At 37.5% G+C, this 8,777-nt stretch overlaps 1 non-coding gene across 1 annotated transcript; it reads left to right on the top strand.

The window, feature by feature from the left end:
• The first annotated feature begins 4,746 nt into the window (after positions 1–4,746).
• On the top strand, positions 4,747–4,853 carry LOC131252480 (small nucleolar RNA R71). The gene has a single exon (XR_009174499.1). It is a non-coding gene; the product is annotated as a small nucleolar RNA R71 (small nucleolar RNA).
• Positions 4,854–8,777: the final 3,924 nt, after the last annotated feature.

The raw sequence follows: 8,777 nt of genomic DNA on the forward strand, positions 1-8,777 counted from the left end.
TGGACCTCAAATTAGTGATTAACGGCTGATTAGTGATCTGTCCACTGGCTTTGGTGATTCTTGAGCGTTAAATCCATGCCTCTAACATCCTTTTCAATCTAAGCTCTTGAATTCGCCCTGCAATACAAACATGAATAAAATGGAACATTAAGCATTATCATGTGCACAAAACCAAGTAATAAATGGGGTCCAATCTACAATATTTGACCCTCAACACGCCGATCCAACGAGATTGGCGCTTACCCGGAAAGAGATGTAATCGAGAATTGTACAAATGGACTTTTTAACCAACTAAGAATGATTTCCAAAGGATATTCTTACCATGAAACACATTCATCCTGTCCTTGTAAATTCTCGAGTTCTCATATGCCTCATTCTGGATCTCCTCGAGTTCATTCAATTGTAGTTTGTGAGTGAGCCAGCATTGTCTAAATTGAAGTTCAAATTTTTAATCGCCCAATAGGCCCTATGTTCCAACTCCACAGGTAAGTGGCAAGCCTTCCCATAGACAAGTCTAAAGGGAGACATTCCAATAGGGGTTTTAAATGTAGTATGGTAAGCCTATAAAGCATCAGTCAATCGGATTGACTAATCCTTTCTATCAGGGTTAACCATTTTCTCCAAAATGTGTTTGATCTCCCTATTGGAAATCTCAGCTTGCCCACTTACTTGTGGGTGATATGGAGTGCTCACCTTATGAGAGATGCCATATTTCTTCATTAAGTTTGCAAATGGCCTATTACAAAAGTCTGAGCCCCCATCACTAATGATGGCTTGAGGCGCTCCTAACCGGGAAAGGATGTTTTCTTTTAAGAATTTAATGACCGTTTGATGGTCATTTTTCCGACATGGAATCGCTTCGACCCATTTAGTGACAGTCTACTGCTAGTAGAATGTATAAATTCTCAAAGGATTGGGGAACTGGTCCCATGAAATAGATGCCCCAACAATCAAATGCTTCTATGATAAGAATGGGGTTAAAGGGCATCATATTTCGATGGGATAATGCTTCCAATTTTTGACAACACTCATAAGCTTTGCAAAACTCATGAGTGTCCTTCAACATAGTGGGTCATTAAAAGCCACACTGCAGAATCTTGGCCGTGGTCTTTTTAGCAGAAAAGTGACCACCACAAGCCTAAGAGTAATAGAAGGAGATGATACTTTGGTGTTCATTTTTTGGCACACATCTCCTTAAGATTTGGTCTGGCCAATATTTAAACAAATATGGATCATTAAGAAGGACTTATGAACCTCAATGAAGAAGTTTTTCTTATCTTGCGTAGTCCAATGTGTCAGTGTGAAACCTATAACAAGATAATTAACACTATCAGCAAACTAAGGTAAATGGGAGACTTTGAACAATTGTTCGTCAGGGAACATGTCATTTATATGTGTCGTCTTAAGGGAATTAGAGAGATTAAGGTAGAAAAGATGGTCAGCCACTACGTTCTCTACTCCTTTTTTATCTTTTATTTTCAAATCAAATTCTTGGAGTAGGAGGATCCATCTTATCAGGCGGGGCTTGGAATCCTTCTTAGAAAGAAGATACTTGAGCACCTCATGATCTGTGTAAATGACGATCTTTGATCCGATCAAGTAGGACTTAAATTTGTCCAAAGCGAACACTATGGGTAAAAGTTCATTTTCCGTAGTAGAGTAGTTCACTTGGGAAGGATTTAGAGTTCTACTTGCGTAATGAATAACGTAGGGCTTCTTTTCTTTTCTCTGTCCTAAAATAGCTCCAAGAGCATGGTCAGACGCGTCGCACATAAGTTCAAAAGGAAGGCTCTAGTTAGGTGGTTGCATGATAGGGGCACTGGTTAGCATGCCCTTGAGCTTAGTAAAAGCTTCCTGGCATTGCTCAGTCCACTCGTATGGTGTATCCTTTTGAAGTAGATTACATAAAGGACGAGAGAGATGACTAAATTCCTTTATGAATCTTCTGTAAAACTTGGCATGTCATAGGAAGGATCGCACATCTTGTATGTTCTTGGGTGGAGGTAGGTTAGAGATAAGATCAGTTTTAGCCTTATCTACCTTAATTCCCTTGGATGAGATGATGTGTCTAAGGACAATTCCCTTACGAACCATGAAGTGACACTTTTCCCAATTCAGTACCAAATTCTTTTCCTCACATCGCTTCAGCACATTTTTAAAATTTTTCAAACATTCACTAAAGGATGGACCAAAGACCAAGAAGTCATCCATGAAGACCTCTAAATATTGCCACACCATGTCAGAAAAAATACTCAACATGCATCTCTGAAAAGTGGCAGGGGTATTACATAGCCCGAATGACATCCTTCGGTAAGAAAAGGTGCCATAGGGACATGTAAATGTGATCTTTTCCTGATCTTCAAGGGCTATCTTGACCTGATTGTAGCCCGAATAACTATCAAGGAAGCAATAGTAAGAGTGACCAGCTAGCCTTTCTAAAATTTGATCGATAAAGGGTAAAGAAAAATAGTCTTTCCTCGCGATGGTATTCAAATTCCTATAATCAATGCACATTCTCCAACCAGTAGTGATCCTAATTGGCACGAGTTCATTATTGGCATTGGCTATGATGGTGATTTCAGACTTCATGGAAACTACCTGAGTTCGACTCACCCATTGGCTATCGGATATTGGGTATATGATATGTACATCCAATAACTTAAGAACCTCGGCCTTAACCACTTCCTTAATGTTTTAATTTAGTCTACATTGTGGTTGTTGTGAGGTCTTCGCATTATCCTCAAGATGAATGCGGTGAGTATATGTCAAAGGGTCAATTCCCTTGAGGTCCGCAATCGACCATCCAAGGGTTCCTTTATGCTCAATGAGAGTAGAGATGTGCATACTCTCCTGTTCTTGCTCAAGGTGAGAAGAAATTACCACCGAGTATGTCTCATCTTGACCTAAATAAATATATTTCAAATCAAAGGGTAAAGGTTTTAGGTCAAGCTTTGGTGCCTTGAGGTTCAACGTTAGAGGCGCTATATCAGTTTGGGGCAATTCTTCGAATTGTGACCTCCACTGATTAACTTCAAGTAACAGCATAGTATCTAGCATGGTTCCCATATCCCTAATCATGTCATTATCGAAATCATGGGAGTGGGCTAGGTACGTCTCTAGAGGGTCAGAGGATAAGGTTAGAAGTGCTCTATCTTCCACGAAAGAATTAATCAGGTTAATATCATGGGAATCGTCTTCATCCTCTAGCTATTTGCCTATGTTAAAAAAGATATTTACATCTAATGTCATATTTTCAAAAGACAGACTCATGACTTGATTCCTGTAATTAATGATTGCCTTTAATGTAACAAGGAATGGGCGACCAAGAATGACTAGAATTTAAGTACTTATGTCATTGATGGGTTGTGCATATCTAAGATAATAAAATCTACTAGGTAGTAGAATTTGTCAACCTGGACCAACACATCCTCGATTATCCCTCTCAGTAAACAAACTGAGTGATCAGTAAGTTATAATATGGTTTGGGTGGGTTTCGATTCACCCAGACCTAGTTACTCGTAGATCGAGTGAGGAATCAAATTTATGCTCCCTCCTAAGTTAAGAAGTGAATGCTCAATTCGGTAGCTCCCAATTACACAAGAGATGGTTGGGCTACCGAGATATTTGTACTTTTGTGGCACATCTTGTTTAAGTGGCACTCACTTTTTTTAGTTAATAAGATTTTCTTTTGTATAATTTGTCGCCTCTTAGTCATGCATAGGTCTTTCAAAAATTTGACATATGAAGGAATTTTTTTAACAACATCTAGTAGAGGAATATTGACCTTCACTTGCTTCAGCACCTCTAGAATGTCCTAAGAGTTAGAGAGAGGTTTTGGTGTAATCGGCTTGCCTTGAAGTTTTAGTTCTAACTCTTGTGGAGTGTTTCTAGGTCTATCAATTTCATCTAATTTTGAGTCCTTAGACTGCTCAGTCCTTATCGGAATAGATTTGTCAATTATCTTCCCACTCCTAAGAGTGGTGATAGACTTAGCTTGCTCAATTTGATTTGAAGAGCTTGGATCACTTATTTCGTATTACGGTTTAGGATTGGGGAAAAGTTGACCAGGAAGCATCTTCCTCTCTATAACCGTAACACGTGAATCTTTCTTTTGCATAAATTTTGTAAGTTCTCGTATTACTTGAGTAAGCTCCTGAGTTTGTGTGAAATTTTAAACCGGTTCTTCTTGAGGTTTCCCTTGATTTGGAATTTGATTGAAGAAATCTTGAGGGGTAGCAATTTGTTCATTCCTCCAATTGAAGTTTGGATGATTTCTCCAACTAGGATTATATGTATTGGAGGTAGGTCCATTAAAAGGTCTTTGGTAATTGTTCACGACATTAGATTGCTCATTCAACACCTCTTGAAAGGTAGGTATTGTTGGACAATTTTCAGTTGTGTGAACATTACAAGCACAAATACCGCAAATCGTTTCCTTAAACCTTATCCTTCTTCAGTTCCATGGCATCAAATTTTCTTATGAGATTAGTCACTTTAGTATTGATAACATCATCTTCTTTTATAAGGTATAATCTGCCCCTTTTCTTTGATTGAGTGGGCCTAGAAGTGGTGCTTGATTTTGGGGAGGTGTCCCATGATTGTGTGTTTTTAACAAGTCTATCCAAGTAGTCCCACACATCATCGACATTTTTATTTATGAATTCCCCATTGCACATTGTCTCGACCAATTGGCGCATGAAAGATGTCAATCCATCATAGAAAAAGTGTGTAATGCGCCATGTTTCAAAACCATGTTGTGGGCATGAACTGACAAGATCCTTGAATCGTTCCCAACATTGGAAGAATGTTTCATCTTTCTTTTGGGCAAAGTTCATGATTGACTTTCTGAGGGTGTTCATTTTATGGTGTAGAAAAAACTTCTTTATGAACTCCCTTATCATGTCATTTCATGTGCCAATAGATCGGGGATGTAGTGAATGCAACCATGTCTTAACTTTCTATTTCAAATAAAAGGGAAAGAGTTTCAGTCTAACCGTGCCCTCAAACATGTTAAGAAAATATAAAGTGGCTATAATCTCATCAAACTCTTTCAAGTGCAGATATGGACTTTTAGATTTAAGACTATGGAATTTTGGAAGGAGTTGGATCACCCCTGGCTTAATATCCATATGTCCCGTATTTTCTAAAAAACCATGCATGAGGGCATGCTCACCCCCGCTGATTGTAGATAATTTCATAAAGTACGAGGCGGGGGTGTTTGATCCACCTCATTCTCATCTTGAACTTTCTCAACCCTGTTGATTGACTAGATGATTGGAAGCCATCACTTCAACTGACTCTGAGGATCTCGAGTGGTGTCTAATCCTATGATGGATAGATAACCCCTCAATAAATCCTCCTTCACTCAAAAGACGTTAAGTGTTGTTATGGACTCACTTGGGCACAAAACACTCTTAGCCCTCAATTTCAGACTCTAACCCAAACCTAAAAGAAAGAAGGGAAATAGAAATATAGAAATAGAAAGAGAGATGGAATTAGAAAGAAGTTACCAAATTAGAAGTTCCTAAATTAAGATATTGCAAAACAAAACAAAAGAAATCAGTTTCTAAAAACAGAAATTCAAAAATTAGAAAGTTCCGAAAAACAGAAATAGCAAGATGAGTTAGTTTTTTTTTTTTAAAAAAACAATCTTAGAATTAGAAAGTTTCTAAAAGCAGAAAACAAACCCTAATCTAGAAATAGAAAGAAAGAAAAATTAGAAAGACACTACCGAATTATAAGTTTCTATATTAGATTCCTACAAAATAGGAAAGTTAGGTTGGTTTCTATAATATATATATATATAGAGAGAGAGAGAGAGAGATATGGAGAGAGAAACCCTAATCCTAAAAATAGAAAGTAAATAAATCTTAATCTTAATCTATTTCAAAAACTAATCAATCTCAGAAAAACACAGCTGTTAATCCCTGGCAATGGTGCCAAAAACTTGTTCACAACCCCAAGTGTAGGGTCGCGATGTACTAATAATCTTGGTGAGACCAAGGTCGAATCCACAGGGACTGAACTTGTGCGTCTTCTGAAAGTAAGTAAAACTAGAACTAGAAGAAGATGTGAAGCTAGATCTGAATTAATTGAGAGAGTAATTATGATTAAAGTGATTAAAACTAACAAATTCAAAGGTGATAACCTGGGTTTCCAAGGATCCACTTGTAGAGATTAAGGAGATCTATGCTTGATTCAAGGACACAACTGGAATCAGAGTCCCATTTTATCTAATTGGAAGATAACTCAGTAAAACCAAATCTAAACTTCCTTTGACCTAATTCTTAATGGATGAGAGGAGTGAGAACTGGAAGTGATTTCATCACAAAACCATACCCAGGAGACAAGACAAACAACAAGATTTACCAATCCCACAACCAATCATAAGAGAATTGAAAAGATTATGCAGGATTCCATCACTCAACCATGCCCATGGGACAATAGTGAACAACATGATTTCCTAATTTCACAATCTCAATACATGAAAAGAACATACTCAAAGCTATCGCAGATCTATTGTAATTTGAGTCACAAGAAACCATTAAAAACTGAAAGTATTTATTAAATATCAAACTAGAATCAAAGATAGTTCAACTTAAGCATGAATCAAAGTAAAAGAAACATCCCATCACACTACAAGCTTCACCTCTTAGCTTTAGCTAAGAGGTTTAGTCAACCATAGACATGATTGAACTCAAATCTCTTAAGAAAGCATAAAAACAACTAAGGAACAAAAACTCTTGGCGAAGGCTTCTCCATGCTTTTGCTCTACTTCTCAAACCCTAAAAGATGCCTAGGAACACCCTAGGGACTCCTATTTATAGTTTTGTAACTCCAACTTTCGCATCGAGTTAGAAAAATTCAAAAACTGCCTCAAATTTACACAGTCCGTGTGCTGTCCGCGTAACCTTAGACGAGTCGAGGAAATTCTTCAATTGGTCGAGGGAACCTTCAACTGGTTGAGGGTTTCCTTTGACTGGTCAAGGATGCCAGGATTTTTGAGGGTTTTGTCACTGAAGTTCGAGTCAAGGAATCTTCGACTAGTCAAGGGACTAGTTGAAGGAGGCAGATTTTTAGGATTCCTTTTCTTCACTTCAAGTGTTCAATGCTCTTCATTCCTCACTTGGTTTTCTTGCATCTTTGGCATGTGAATTCTTCATTCTTGGTCTTATAGGATCCATCCTTAGCTTTGGTGATTCATGAGCATTAAATCCATGCTTTTAGCATCATTTTTAATCTAATCTCTTAAATTCACCTCGTAAGACAAACATGATTAAAATAGGACATTAAGCATTATCATGTTCATAAAATCAAGCAATAAATAGGGTCCAATATGTAATATTTGACCCTCATCAGCTAGATTGAGCATTTATGATGCATTAAGGTTGTCGAAAGACTCCCAACAAAGCTTGATTCAAGCCCTTTCCGACAGTGATGTTAGAAAAGCATTGCTTACAGAAATGGAAGATGTGGAACGCAAAGAGCAGGAGGATTGCATGTCAGTGGTTTCCTTCTCTGATGATGATTTAACCTGTGATAAAGAACACAATAAGTTGATGATTGTAGGTCATATTCGTGGCAAACAAGCTAAACGAATAATGCTGGATAATGGGTCCGTAGTGAATTTGTTGTCATTGACAATGTCAAATGAATTGGGATATCGCGCTCTTACTTATGTCCCAGTGGAATGATGATACAGGGCTTTAATCAAGATGGGAAATGCGTGCTTGGTAAGATAACAATAACACTGAAAATAGGAGAGTTAACTAAAAGTTTTGTTTGTCATGTTATCAATGCAGTGACAACATACAACCTCCTCTTGGGAAGGCCATGGATGCATCAGTATGACATTATACCATCTACCCTCCACCAATGTTTCAAATATTGCAAGGATGGAATACAGTATAAAGTAATGGTTGATCCATAGCCGTATACGGAAGCCGAAGCTTTCTTCGCCGATGCTAGTTACTATGATGGATTCTCTAGAAAGGAAGAAAATGAGAACGATGAAAATGAAGCCCCAAGAAATGCTCATATGGAGATGATGGTAAAAGAAGCTGCAAGGGCCGAATTGTCTGGGACAACGAATAAGAAAAGGAAATTTTATTTCAAACTAAAATGCTTGAGACAACCAGGACTACCTCTGTTAACATTATTGTCACCCAAACAACTGGAAATTTTACAGTCAAACTATATAATGCCACTGCCATAAGCCGAAAGGAACAAGTCATTTCCAGCCATTCCAAAAAGATTTCATGTCAAATTTAGTGCGAAATATGATTACAACTAATTCGACAAAAGAAATAGATTCTAAAAAAATAAAACATCCTAAAACAACTCCAAAACAGATGGAAGACGGGGGGCAACTGACAATCGATAATTTGCGATAAATAAATCTGGGAACAAAAGAAGAGCAGTGAAATACGTTCATAAGTGCCATCCTCTCTGAACAAGAAGCCAATCAATATGTTAAGATGTTGAAAGAGAACAAAGATGTATTTTTCTTGACATATACAGAAATACCAGGCCTAGAACCGTCAGTAACAATGCATTGTCTGAAATCTCTAAAGATAAGAGACTGATCAAACAAGTGTAGAGGCGATTTCATCCAAATTTAATTCCTCTGATTGAACAATAAATAAATAAGTTGATAAAAGTTGGGTTCATTAGAGAGGTTAAATACCCTAAATGGATATCAAATATCGTCTCGGTAAAAAAGAAAAGCAAATAGATTAGGGTATGTGTCGACTTAAGAGATCTAAATGAGGCTTGTC

This window comes from Magnolia sinica, chromosome 7, assembly GCF_029962835.1.
Source record: "Magnolia sinica isolate HGM2019 chromosome 7, MsV1, whole genome shotgun sequence".
NCBI lineage: Eukaryota > Viridiplantae > Streptophyta > Magnoliopsida > Magnoliales > Magnoliaceae > Magnolia > Magnolia sinica.